Source organism: Capricornis sumatraensis, chromosome 8 (genome assembly GCF_032405125.1).
Source record: "Capricornis sumatraensis isolate serow.1 chromosome 8, serow.2, whole genome shotgun sequence".
In the NCBI taxonomy this organism is placed as follows: Eukaryota; Metazoa; Chordata; class Mammalia; order Artiodactyla; family Bovidae; genus Capricornis; species Capricornis sumatraensis.
The window spans coordinates 69,605,357-69,618,999 of NC_091076.1; the positions used below are offsets into that span (position 1 = coordinate 69,605,357).

At 52.5% G+C, this 13,643-nt stretch overlaps 1 protein-coding gene across 1 annotated transcript in view; it reads left to right on the forward strand.

Annotated features, from left to right (window-relative positions):
* KSR1 (kinase suppressor of ras 1) overlaps positions 1 to 13,643 on the forward strand; it is a 160,866-nt gene that overhangs the window by 75,453 nt on the left and 71,770 nt on the right. The window lies entirely within an intron of this gene.

A 13,643-nucleotide genomic window follows, 5' to 3' on the forward strand; every position in this document is an offset into this window, starting at 1 on the left:
CAGTGTGTCGCTGATGTGTCTGTCCGCTCGGTGGGAAGGTCCTTGTCTGAACTGTAGGTTTGGGCTGGGGTGTTCTATAAGGTCAAACCCAGCATGGGGCATCAGCTGCCTCCCCCCGCCCCTCACCAGGTTTAAGTCGGCCGTTGGCACGACCAGCTCGGTGACTTTGGGTTGGCTCCCTGAGTCTCTGGGTCCTTGTATAAATGAGAATCCTCCTAGCACAGTGGCCAGCGCTGGCCTGGCTCTGGTAGGGGCCTCAAACAGCTGAGGCACTCGTGGAGGTAGAGCCGGGGGCAGATCGTGGACCTGGGCTCAAGCCCCTGCTCTGCCACTTCCTCCCTGTGCGGCCGGAGCCTGCACCCTGTGCTTCGTGTGTGCTGCGCGCTCAGTCCTGTCCGGCTCTGCAGCCCCGTGGACCGTAGCCCGCCAGGCTCCTCTGTCCATGGGATTTCCCGGGCAAGAGTACTGGAGTGGGTTGCCACTTCCTCCTCCAGGGGATCTTCCTGACCCAGGAACTGAACCTGGGTCTGATGCATGGCAGGCAGATTCTTCACCATCTGAGCCACCAGGGAAGCCGTATATGCCAATTAAACCGATGCTTGGCACGGGATAGACCCCTTGTCAGTGTTCGATACTATTATCTAGTTTCTTCAACAAGTTCCGGTTAGTTGATTTCTTGGGCAGTTGGCAGCCCACCTGCTCTGTTTTTATTTTGAAATGGGCTCCCTCTTTGTTCAGCCATAGCTTGTCTCGGATGGCAGGTGTGTGTGTGTATGTGTGTGAGCTGTGTCACCTCTGCCTGGGGCCTGGAGGACAGCTCCTGTGACAGCCCGCGTGCCAGGCCCCCACTGCCCACCCCTCCCAGGCCCTCCTGGACTCTGCCCCTGGCCCTGCTACCTCCACGAGTGCCTCAGCTGTTTGAGGCCCCTACCAGAGCCAGGCCAGCGCTGGCCACCGTGCTAGGAGGATTCTCATTTATACAAGGACCCAGAGACTCAGGGAGCCAACCCAAAGTCACCGAGCTGGTCATGCCGACTTAAACCTGGTGAGCGGTTGCATCCTAATAGCTGCCCTGGTTTGCCTCACTCTGCTGCTCGGTCAGCTCACTGGGGCGCCTGTCACAACAGGTCCGCTTCTGCTGCCTGCTCTGGACCTGCCAGGAATAGTAGGAACAGGAAGGCTCTGGGGTGAGTGTGTTCCAGCCTCTCCTGGCCTTGTCTGCATCTGCCCCTTTTGGGGGGACACATTGCAATTTGCCATGTGTATTGACTCACTTAGGAACATGCTCAAGATTTTAAGGGAATCAACAAGTCAGAATTTTAACTAAATTTAACTATTTTCAAAGATAGCGCGATCCGGAATTTTCTTGATAAAGATGGCTGACTGTGAGTATTAACCATCTTTCAGGCCTAGTGTTGGGCTTCCCAGGTGGCACCAGTGGTAAAGAACCTGCCTGCCAAGGCAGGAGACACAAGAGATGAGGGTTCGATCCCTGGGTTGGGAAGATCCCCTGGAGGAGGAAATGGCAACTCACTCCAGTATTCTTGCCTGGAAAATTCCATGGACAGAGGAACCTGGCTACAGTCTGTGGAGTCGCAAAGAGTCGGACATGACTGAGCACGCACACTACTGATACTGAAGCCTAGTGCCGAGCATCGTTCATCTCCTGCCATGAAGGTAGTCCTGTTATTCCTCCGTTTTACAGATAAGGAAACTAAGGCATAGAATGGCTGAATAACTTGACTCAAGGCAACTGGCCAGCAATAGACCTGGGATGCGAACCCAGGTCTGACCATCCCTCTAGGGAGAGCTGGGCTGGCATTCCTGGGATGGCTCACTAGTGACATTCTGCTATCTGAGCCCTTTCTCACTCTCCCCCAATGATAGTGTTGGTGATGTCAGCCCCGTTACAGCTGAGGGACGTGCATAGGGCTTAGGGACAGAGACCCTGTATCTTTGGGCCTTTGTGTGCTGGAGAGGGTGGTCCCAGAGCTGATGTCACCTCAACCCCACTGCAATTCCGCTCCTGGGTTCCAGGTCTGATTTCTTTCTTGTGTTACCTAAGCCCCGTATGTCCTTATCTTGCTCTGTCCAGATAAAATGGTCTCTGAAGAAGAGAGCTGGGAAGATTTTATAACAGAGAAGGCTGTGGGTAGTCGAATGGCCTTGGCAGATCCCTGGTGAAAGGAGGTGTGGATACACTTGCCAAGCACCCCCGGCCTTCCTTTCCCGAGAGATGTCTGAGGGGTCCCAGCCGGTAGTGGCCCCAGGGAGTCCCACTGTTTCAGCTGAGAGCTCGTTTTTAGTCTATTAACTTAAAACCATTTTGTCTACTCTGGGGGTTTGGGGGAGGGGTGAAAGCATTGACAACTGGACTGAAAATCGTGGCTATGGGGACTTCCCTGGTGGTTCAGAGGTTAAGACCCCAAGCTTTCATTGCAGGGAGCACAGGTTCGATTCTTGGTCAGGGAATCAAGATCCTCCATGCCGTAGGGTGGCCAAAGAAAGCAGCAAAAAACCCTGATTCCTACTGATAGGTCATTCTCTGGGAATACGTCTAAAATTATATATATATATATATATATATATATATATATATATATATATATATATATATATATATATATATATATATATGTTAGTCCCTCAGTCGTGTCCGACTCTTTGTGACCCCATGAACTATATGTAGCCTGCCAGGCTCCTCTGTCCATAGGATTCTCCAGGCAGGAATACTGGAGTGGGTTGCCATTCCCTTCTCCAAATACATACATACATATATATATATAAATAAAACATATATGTGTGTATATATACATATATAAATAAAATACATAAATAAAATACATATATATATGTAAAATGTATCTCTCTCTCTCTCTCTCTCTAAAAGCATGGGTGTGGAGTTGGTGCCTCAGTGCAGTAAAGGCCGTGTGATCTGAGGGACGTCACTTAGCCTCTGAGCCTTGGGGATGAGGATGGTCCTCGTGGGCCCATGGGGAGGGTAGGTTAGGATGAGGGCTGTAAACTGTGACGCGTGTGAGGCATCTGCCCAAGATGCTTGACCCGCACATGATCCGATGTCATCTCTTGGGTGTGCTTCAAGCTAGAACAGACAGTCACATCACTGGTGGGGCATCCTGGTCTCACCTGGAACTCACGGTGGTGGTTCAGTGTCAGAGGTGTTGCTTAGACCTTGATGGTACAGAATGGATTGTAAGAGTGGGGGTAATGCCGACCCCACCCCACCCCCCACCTTGTGCTCAGAACTGTTTCCACAATCAGATCTTTGCCTTGTTCCATGGGAGCCTGCAGATACCTCAGCAGATCAGTAATCTACCCCGGCCATTTGGACACTCACCTTTTGGGGTCTCCTCCCACCCCCTGTCCCGGGCTCCCTGCCAGTCATCAAAGCCACAGCTTTACCCATGACTAAGGCCACAGAGACGGGAGATGGGAGTAGATATTTGCAGGTGCCTGTGGGCATACCGGCTGCGTATGGGCATGCCAGCTGCTGGATACGTCTTATCGTTTTGTCTCCACGGTGCTCTTTGGAGGCAGATCTTTCCCCTCATTTACAACAGAGGAAATGATGGCTCAGGGGCATGATCCATGGCCTGCAATCCTTTAGCTGGTAGGAGGTGGGGGCGAGATTTGAACTTTAGTCTCCCTCTGGCTCTGATCCCCATGATCTTTCCATTGAAGATGGGGAGAGCTCCCGCTCTCTCTTGCTGGAACACCTGGGCAGCTCTCCTGGAAGGGGATGCAGTGCTCTGCATGTGGCCTGGAGTGGGCAGGCTGGCGATGCTCCTCCTGGACCTGGCCGCTCTGGCAGTTTCTGCATCTCTCCAACCTCTTTCTGTCTGATCTCTGGGGGTTTCAGGAGGAGCTGAAGATGGAGATTCTGGGGAACGACTTTTACTTTTGGTGGGTGCACGGCTCCCCTCTGCCTGGGAGGTGGAGAAGGGGGCAGACCTCAAGTGGAGAGCCACCTGGGCTGAGGTGCCTGGACCAAGTTAGACCTTGGGGCCTGAAGGCTTCTGACCGGTAGCCGGCTCCCTCCCCCCTGAAGCACAGAGCTCCAAGAAGTCAAACACGTGTTGACTCATTTGTTGGAGAAGTTCAGCTCATGGGCTTCCTGCATTCCAGGGTGCTGGTATGCCAGAAATTCTCTGGAGGAGCAAGCAGGGAAGTCTTGTCTTAGAGTAAAAAATGTAATAAAACATCTCTAGAATCTGCTCCTTCCTTTCCACCCACACAGCCACTGACTAAATTACCTTTTGTTCTCATTTGCTGAATTGCCTTGGCTCCTTAATTGGCTTCCCCATTTCTGGTTTCTCCACACCCACTTCAATCTGTCCTCCACATGGTTTCCAGAATGATCATTCAAAAATGCAGATCTGACCACGTTTCTGCCTTTGTGTTCCTCCCCATGCCTGCAAGATTGAGTGCACACGCCTTAGTGTGGCCTTCCTGGGCCTTCCAGAACCTTGTGGGGTCTGCATGAGCTGGCCCTGTCCCCTGGCTGACTGCTCTCCCGTCTTCCCCATCCCCTCTAGTCTCTGGCTGCTTGCCATATAAATATATCCCTTTTTTTTTTTTACCCCCATAAAGGTTTTCTTGTGACTCTGGCCTTTCCTCTGCTCTGCTCCCCACCTGGGTGTCGTCCCTGCCCCTTGCCCTCTGTCTGTGTGTCACACTCCACACACCACCCCCCCCCCGCAACTGATTGAACCCATTTCAGGGATTATCTCCTCTTTGATGTCTTTCTAGGATTTCAGCCCCCCCATCCCATAGACCCAGTCCCCCTGGGGTCCCACAGACCTCTGTGGCAGCACCCAGGTGGCATACTCCATGTGGCATCAGCTGTCCCCATCTGGAGGGCCCCACCCACACCTCTGGACCTTGGCGAGGGTGGCTAGGCGGCTGGACTCAGCTGGCCCACCATCCCTCCCTGTACGGGCTCAGAGTCTCTCCACGTGGTCCCTCCCTCAGAGTGGTCATGGCAAGAAAATAAAAAGTACAAACCAAAAAAGAAAAAAAAAAAAAGGCTAACTTGGGCTTAATAAAAATGTAGCTGCTCTTTGAAATTTGCGAAGACGTTTGGAGGAGTGCTTGTGGGTAGCACGGGGCCCCAAGAAGAATGGAGAGATACCTTTTTTTTTCCTTCTGTAGGTTTTCCAGAGGCAAACAGGAAGACTTACAAGGTTTTAGAAGGAGGTTTGAGATAGTGCTGGGAGGGATTGGGGGCAGGAGGAGAAGGGGACGACAGAGGATGAGATGGCTGGATGGCATCACCGACTCAATGGACGTGAGTTTGAGTGAACTCCGGGAGTTGGTGATGGACAGGGAGGCCTGGCGTGCTGCAATTCATGGGGTCGCAAAGACATGACTGAGCGACTGAACTGAACTGAACTGAACCTGTGGTAGTGCAAGGTTAATAAATGTTAGCAGTAAAGACTGCTTTTGATCGCAAGTAACAGAAAATGTGAGTTCCACAAACAGACTCTTATGTCTCTCCTGCAATGAGAAGTTTGGAGTTAGGTGGCTCATGTGTTTAGCAGCTGGACAGAGGTGTCCCTGGACAACTCTTGGCTATTCTAATCTTCAAAGCAGGGCTGTGGGAAGCCCCAGAGACTGCCCTACTTGTGAGGGAAACACTTTCCCGGCATTTCCAGTGGACATGGCCTCATATCTCATTGACCAGACCTGTCATACATAGTTAATTTCAAAGGAAGATGGAAGTGGGGCCCAGATCACAAAAGAGCCATGCTGGATCCCATCCTAGGTCGATTATGTGGATGTAAAGTCAGGGTTGAGAACCGCTGACTTGGATCAGTTCATCACCAGGCACGGTGCTGCCCTAACCAAAATCGGCCTGCGAGTGCAGAAGAGGTCAGGCATGGCTACCAGATGGGTAGTGGGCAGCACCTAACATGGCACCCAGCATGCCAGGGGAGATGCCACCACATTTGTCAGCCCCGGGTATTCGAGGAGCTTCCCTGCCCTGGCCCCTCACCCCTGCACGGTTCTCTATCCTTTTCTGTGATGGTCTCAGTTGCTAGGCAAACAGTTGTGTTCCTGGAAAGGAAGACCTGCCTCCCCAGTATATGACACAACCTGCTACACATTGCAGGTGCTTTCAGATCAGAGTTTGAAGTGGGCCCACTGGCAAAAGCCCACCTTAGTCGTTAGGTGCAGTCTCTGCCTTTCTTCCAGGTCTCGGCTTGATAATTTGCATCCAGGTCTCTTCTGGTGTGCAGTGTCAGGAACTCTCCGGGATTTCCTCTTGTCGTCCAGGGCTTGAGAGCTAGGCTGTGCTCTGTGGGCTGGTGAACTTCAGACAGGCATGTGGAGTATGTCTGAGTTGAGACACAGGCTGTGTTGTTAAGGGGTCTGGTTTATGGGTGCCTCAACCCCTGTGTCTCCTGACACCTGCTCTCCGTGGCTGCTCAGCAGACGCGCTGAGCGTTGGGGCCATCAGGGAGGCTCCGAGGGTGGGTGTACCTTCTCCCCTTTCTGTCCCTCTGTCTGGTCAGATCTGTCTGTGGACACATCTGTCACTAGTTGATGATGCATCTCACACACCAGTTCTTCAAGCTTATGTGCCAGGCTGCTTATGGCCATGTCACAGTGCCTCTCGGTGCTGGGAGCCCAGACCAACTTTCCCGATGGTTTGTTGAATGAATGGGTGATGTATAGAGGTTCTTCCTTCCCTTGTGTCGTCATTTCAGGCCCAGGGCAGTTAGGGGTTGAAGCAGGTGTTTGGCTTTCTCATGATTTAGTCCAGTTTTTTCCTGCAGCCCCTGAGGACCGCTGCTTCTGAAAAACCCATGGGGGTATTGGGCGCTTGTAGTGTTGAATCGACTTGGGAAGCAAACCCTCCACGGCAGCCCCAAGGCTGCTCATGCACTGGTTCTTCAAGGCCACGGTTGCTTTCTAGAGCACATTCACTTTGCCCACCCTTGGCCTCTCAGGTAGGAGCTGCCTTAGGATGTGTAGGTCAAGGGAATGCCTTTCTCTTGGAAACTTTTCTTTCTGACTCTCAGGACTGCAGTGGAGTGGCAGGTGTTGCCAAGAAAACGAGGGTCCTTGGCTGTCCACCCTAGCCTGGCTCAAGCTCCCTCTTTCCCCAGAAGCCTCTTAGGTGCTTCTGAGCCTCATTGGTCCCTCCTTTCCTGCCTACTTAACACCCAGCACCAGAGCAATTAGAATGGGTGATGCTATCTAATGGGGATGCTAATTGCGCAGAGGAAATTAATGAAGTCATCAGTGCCTCCGGGCAGGGTCTCCCTGCACCCTCTGCTGTACTGGCCCCTGGTACAGCAAAACCAAAGACTAATCCTGTTTTGTCTTGGTTGGGGTTTGAAGCTCCCATTTGCTGCTGGTTGTCAGGCCCCAGAGTTTGCAGCCCAAGTGGAGCCAAGGAAGGGGGCGGGAGGCCCTGAGTTTCCAGCTGTGGCCTTCTCACCCCCGGCCTCCTTGGGAACGGCTCCACTTGTGGTCTGGGGCAGACTTGTTTGTTTGTGTTTGAAGTTCCCCGACTCCGAGTTTGACGTCAGGGCAAGGTTGCTGGCAGGAGGCTTGGCGGGGAGATTGTCTTTGTAACAAATGCACGTGTCTGGCAGCTTCTCCTGGAGGGAGAGCACGGGTGCGTGGGTGGAGGGAGCGAAGGATGGCTGGTTGCGAAATGCCAGGTTTGGGAACTGAGGTCACTTTCTCCTCTGCTCATCCCTACTTTCCCTGGCATGCTGGCTCTGCCCCTTGCCTGCTCACGGCAGGCCCCCTGGGTACCCTCGAGAGCTCCGTGGGACTCGGCAGTGCCAGCGCCGAGGCACTCTTGGAGCCAAGCGCCTGGTCATGCCCGCAGGGGAGCCGTGAGCCAAGTCATGACCTCCAGAGCCTTCCTTACTATCTCAGAAATCATTTCGCAACACGTTGGCCGTGGCAGCCAGACCAGACTGCTCAGCTGGCGGGGTTGGCCGGGGGTCCCCGGAAGCGCACTCCAGTTTCAGAGAGGTGATGGGAGAAGTAAGAGGAGCCTCCCGAGGCCCTGGCAGACCTGGCTGGTGCCCAGGAAGGAGCTGCAGCTTCAAGGACTGTCCGGGGAAGGCTGGAGTAAGTCCTGAGAGCTTTGGCAACTTCCTGAAGTTTGGGATGGGTTAGACAGGGACCTGGGCTTCCCAGCTGGCACTAGTGGTAAAGAACCCACCTTCTGGTTGCAGGAGACATAAGAGACACGAGTTTGATCCCTGGGTCGGGAAGATCCTCTGGAGGAGGGCATGGCAACCCACTCCAGTATTCTTGCTTGGAGAATCCCATGGACAGAGGAATCTGGAGGGCTGAGATCCATGGGGGTCACAAAGAGTCGGACATGACTGAAGCAACTTAGCATGCATGAAAGCGCAGGAATATGGCACTAACAAAGACTGCCATGGATGTCCTCTTAAGAATATTTCATGCAGCCCACCTGGGAGGAAGGAGTCAGGGTCCCATAGGTGTGGGTGAGCTGGAGGCTGGTCCGTGAACTGTGCCTGCTGGCTGGAGGGCTGAGTGAGCCAGGGAAAGGGGTGGAAGTGTGTAGGGGCCTGCAGGGGTCTCGCTTCACTCTGCAAAGCATGGTGCGGTCTCCTTGAAAGGGGCAGCCCCCTGGCATTGGGCAGGGTGGTAGTTGGTTTTAATGATTTCAGAGCAGGAGTCAGGTGTAGCCCAGAGGGTAGGTTCTTGCACAGAGGACCAGAGGCGGTGACCCGTCGTGGCTGGAGAGTGTGGAGAGTGTAGGGAAGTCTGTGACTTTTATTCAGAGGACTCACTGCCTGGGACGGTCTGGACATGACTGGATCCGAGTGAGCCAGGTAGGCTGTCCAGCACCCAGATCTTGACATCGCTCTTCTTGTCTCCTGTCAAGAGTCTGAATGGGTTGTGACCTTTTTGGTTGTACAGAGCTATTCTGTGGGAAAATGCTTTGCTTAGGGGCTTTGGGGTTGTGTGAATATTGGGACACCATGCTTACCTCCTGGAATTTTCATTGAGAACCCAGCGAGAGAAGAGGATAATATGCTAAGTAAACAGAAGAGAGAGAGTTGCCTGGCGGTCCAGTGGTTGAGACTCCAAGCTGCCAAGGGAGGGGGTGTGGGGGAACCAGGATTTTTACAAGTTGCATACATGGAGAAAAAATAGATAGATACGATTATTATTACTACTAGGGTTGCTGATTGAGTGTTGAGGTGATCTGCATAATTGAGAGAGCTCACTGTTGTCCATGGGAGTCTGGTGTCCCTCTCCGCCTGTGCTGGGATTCGTTGCCCATTTATGTCTGTCACCTCTGTCCTTATAGACTGACTCACCTGCCCTGCTTGAGATGGCACGTCCTGGGACTCTGAGAGGGCCTGGCACTTTGCCGAACGTTTCACATCCAGATTTTCTCATGTAAATCTTTATAGCCCTTTGAGGGAAATCAGCCCCATTTTACAGGTGGGGAAGCTGAGGCTGACAGGTTACATCTGTGTTTACTTCTGGGGGAGGGTGATGGTGAGGGGCTTGGGGGCCAGGTCTCTGTGTCCCGAGAGCCAGAGTTCTTCCTCGGAGCTACACTGCGTCTTGGGTGTGTTTGGTGTAACTGGTGGAAACCTTCTGGGGCTTGTGTTTTTGTTGGTGGTGTTGTTCCAAGCACTTTCACATATAGTTATTTTGACTCCAGCTTCTTTAAAACAATACCATTTTATGGTAATATTGAAGCTGAGCTAAGGGAGATTTCCCTAAGAGCCTTAATCTGACATGTCAGAACTGGAACCAGAGCCCAGATCTTTGAGCCTCGGACACTTAGCAAACGCCACGCGTCATGTCTTGGTGATACCCAGCGGCTGCTTTTGGGCTGACTTGCTGCTCTTCTGCTCCTTCGGTAAGTCTGACTGAGCCTCAGGGCAGGCGCAGGATGCACGCTCAGGAAATGAAAGAGTATCAGAGGTGGGCAAAGACTTTCGTTCCAGCCTCGGTCCGCCCCTGCGGCCAGGGTGCTGATGACTCTTTCCCTCTCGCCGCTGGGTCCCATTGCTGAAACCCCAGGTGTTCTTCCCTTCTGGAGAATTTCTATCTGGCGGTTTTGTGGTTAAGAGAAAATGACGTTACCCATGAAAGGCCCTGGTGGAGGCCCCTAGGGCTGGGCTGGCCAGCCCGCTGTGGTTTGTCTGGGAAAGTAACCCCTGGGTGGTTCTACAACTGTGGCCAACTTTCCAAAAAGTGAGAGCAGTCTTATTTTGCTTGGGTAGGCACTGTACGCCGGACACCTCCTCCAGCAGAACACAAATCTGCAGGTGTCGTTTCTTCTTTACAAGCATCAGGACACCAACCCCCCTTGCCCATGACTCATTCTCCTTCCTGGTCTTCACGACCAGCCAGGGCTGCGGATTGTCACCTGGGTACAGTGAGGAATTCTTTAAGTTCTCCTGGGTCCTACCCACTAGTCACTCTGGCTGCCTTTTGATGGGAACTCTGAAAAAAAATGAAAGTATTAATTGCTCAGTTGTGTCCGACTCTTTGCAACCCCATGGACCGTAGCCCGCCAGGCTCCTCTGTCCATGGGATTCTCCAGGCAAGAATACTGGAGTGGGTTACCATTCCCTTCTCCAAGAGATCTTCCCCAGCCAGGGATCAAACCTGCATCTCCCGCACTGCAGGCAGATTCTTTACCATCTGAACCACCTGGGAAGACCAGTGAGGACCTCTAGCAGCCTTCAAAAGAAGAAACCTCTCACTCCGCTTCAGGGGAACCCACCCTGATTTTTGAGACTCTCCTGAGCCATCACTTGCCCAACTGATGTTTATTTTCAACTCTCATTTTAATAAACATGAGGGCCTGTCAGGGCTACAGAATGTAATATGTGTTCAGTTGCTCATTCATTCAACAAAGGTTTCACCATAGCAGACCATGCGTCAGTGCTTTGCTGGCTCCTGGGGACACAGTGGTGATCAGGTGATCAAGAACATAGACCAGGCACCTGGCCTCAGGGATTTTCCCATCTGAAGAAGGAAGCAGACAAGCCAAATATTAAATGTGTGATCTGATAGAGGACAAGGGCTGAGGGCCTGGAGGCTGAAAAGGGCTGGACTTGGTGATGGGGCTGAATGAGAGAAGCCCCCAGATCCTGGCTTATTGCCAAGGCCAGATTAGCTGATCTTGATGTTGCCCTGTGTTGGCCAAAGTCTTAGCACAATGAACAGGTTATTCATTGGCTCCCAGGGGTGTGGCCCTTGAAACACTCAGGCTGGGGATGGATAGACCTCTTTGCTGCTGATGTCAATGTCAGCAGCCCGACCTTGTTGCTTCATGCGGAAGAGAATGGTTTTGACTTTGCACAGTTAATTGATTTATTGCCCTATCTTTGGTCAGCAATTTGACGCTGTGGTTTGAGAGCAGTTTGGAGTGGAGGGCAGGCTGTGGGAAACCGTTTAATGTGGGGATGAGGCCCCTGTATTTCCTTCCCTCCTTCCTTTCTCAGGCATCTTTGAGCACACATTATGTACCAGGTGCAGCAATAGGCTTGTGGGGACAGTCCAATGAGGTGGGCATAGTTCCTGCCCTGGTGTATAATAATGGGGGACTAACCTAGTTTTGGGGGGAAGTTTCCATACTATAGTTCAATCCTCTCACCTTACTGTGAGCTGGAATCATCCTTGCTGTTGTACAGATGAGAGAACCAAGACTCAGGAAAATTAATGAACTTCTCTAAGGTCACACAGTTAAAAGACAGAAACTAGATCTGAATCAGAGTCGTTTTTCTTTTTTTAAAATTATGAAAGTATGATAACACATTTATATAACATTAAATTATCGAAGTCTGATAACACATTTATGTTACAAGACATTGCAAAATACAGAACAAAGTTACGTGTAGTTCTACTATATATTACAGTTCTTTTTTTAAGTGGATAAATTAAGGTTTTCAGCTGGAGTTCCAGTATTGAATGCAGATGCTGTTCAACTCCAAAATCTGTGCTGTGTTCACTGCCCCGGGAGCTCACATCTGTAGGGGGAGACCCGGTTAGAAGCTTGAACAGGAGGCCCTCTGTGGTAGCGGCTCCCAGAGAGGGATGGACAGGGCACTAGGCAGGGGAGAAGGGGGAGGATTCTCATTAGCCCAGGGGGTCTTGACCAGGCCAAGGACACTGTGGCTGGAAGAGAGCAGGACGTCCAGCCACTCCAGACATTTGAGCAGAGGCCCAGGAGTATGGACATACAGAAAGTATTAATATTTGAGGACCAGCTCCTAGGAGAGTGCTCACCTGGAGGACTGGGTGGGTCAGGGGTAGGGTGGAATGGAGATGAGGCTGGAAAAGAAAGTTGAGGTCCTGAACTTGGAATGGCCTCTGGTCACACTTGGAGAAGGGCTCCCCAGGTGGCGCTAGTGATGAAGAACCCGCCTGCCAGTGCAGGAGACACAAGAGACGTGAATTCGATCCCTGGGTTGGGAAGATTCCCACAGCCACCCACTCCAATATTCTTGCCTGGAGAATCCCTTGGACAGAGGAACCTGGCTGGCTAGGGTCCACAGGGTCCCAAAGAGTTGACCACATTGAGATATTTACAGATAAAGAACAAGGAATGAATTAGCAACAGCAAAACTCTCGAGGGGGCAGGAGGTACTGGGAAGTGGCTCCCAAGGGCAGGGTTCATTCATGCAAGACTGTGAAGGTGGTGCTTGTCTTGAGGGGAAGCTCCCAAGTCGCCATCTCCGCAGCTCTCATGGGGTCCCGGGGTCGCTGAGTCTCAGTGGGACCTGCCCTCTTTGGGTTGTCGCTCATTTCCCTCCGTTTGAGTCCACTCCCTCTTAATCAGTCGCGGCTGCCCTCTGCCCTGAAGGTCTTGCCCCTCCGCATTCCTCAGCACAGTGTGGGGCAGCCCAGCATTTGTCAAAGAGAACACTAGTATTTACTCTTTTATTATTTGCAGCTTTCGCCTTTTGAGACTCTTTTGAAACCCGTGGACAGGCTTTGCCTGGAAAACACATAGATTCACGCGTCTGAAATGTGCATGCATTTCAGGGAGTGAGTCTTGAAAGCCTGTTGGTGGACCCCAGTCAGGGAGCTTGGCCAATAGAGCCACAGCCCGCCGGCCTGGCCGGCCCTCAGGATGCGCCTGCCGTGGGCTGGGCACTCACGCTGAGGGCTTCGTTTCTTCTTAGCCTCCCTGAGAGGGAGGTTCTATTCTTACCCCCTTTTCTGGAGCAGGAAACTGAGACTTTCCTGGGGGCAGGGTGTTCTGTAGCTTGTCCGAGGTCACAGGGCTCGGGTGTGTCTGAGCCCTCGGGTCCTAGCCCGGGCAATCTGATTCTCGGCTGGAAGCCTCTTAAGTGGAAGGTTACTCATCCTCCCCAAGCCCCTGCGTTTTTCAGGTCATCCATCGCTGACTCCCCCTACCCCTCCCCTTCTCCCAAGCAGGAAGCCCTTCTTCTGTGCGACCCCGTACTCTGTTCTGCCCAGTCTTACCCATTACTTTCTGAAGAGTGTGGTCCTTGGTGGGAGGTGGGGAGGGTGGTGTGGCCGCCGGCCTTGGGTGGGACAGAGGGTAGGGGCTGGTTCTCTAGGCTTCCCTGCTGGCTCTGCCAGACCCTACTCGTCTCCCCATGCCTCCTCGGTTTCCTGCTTCA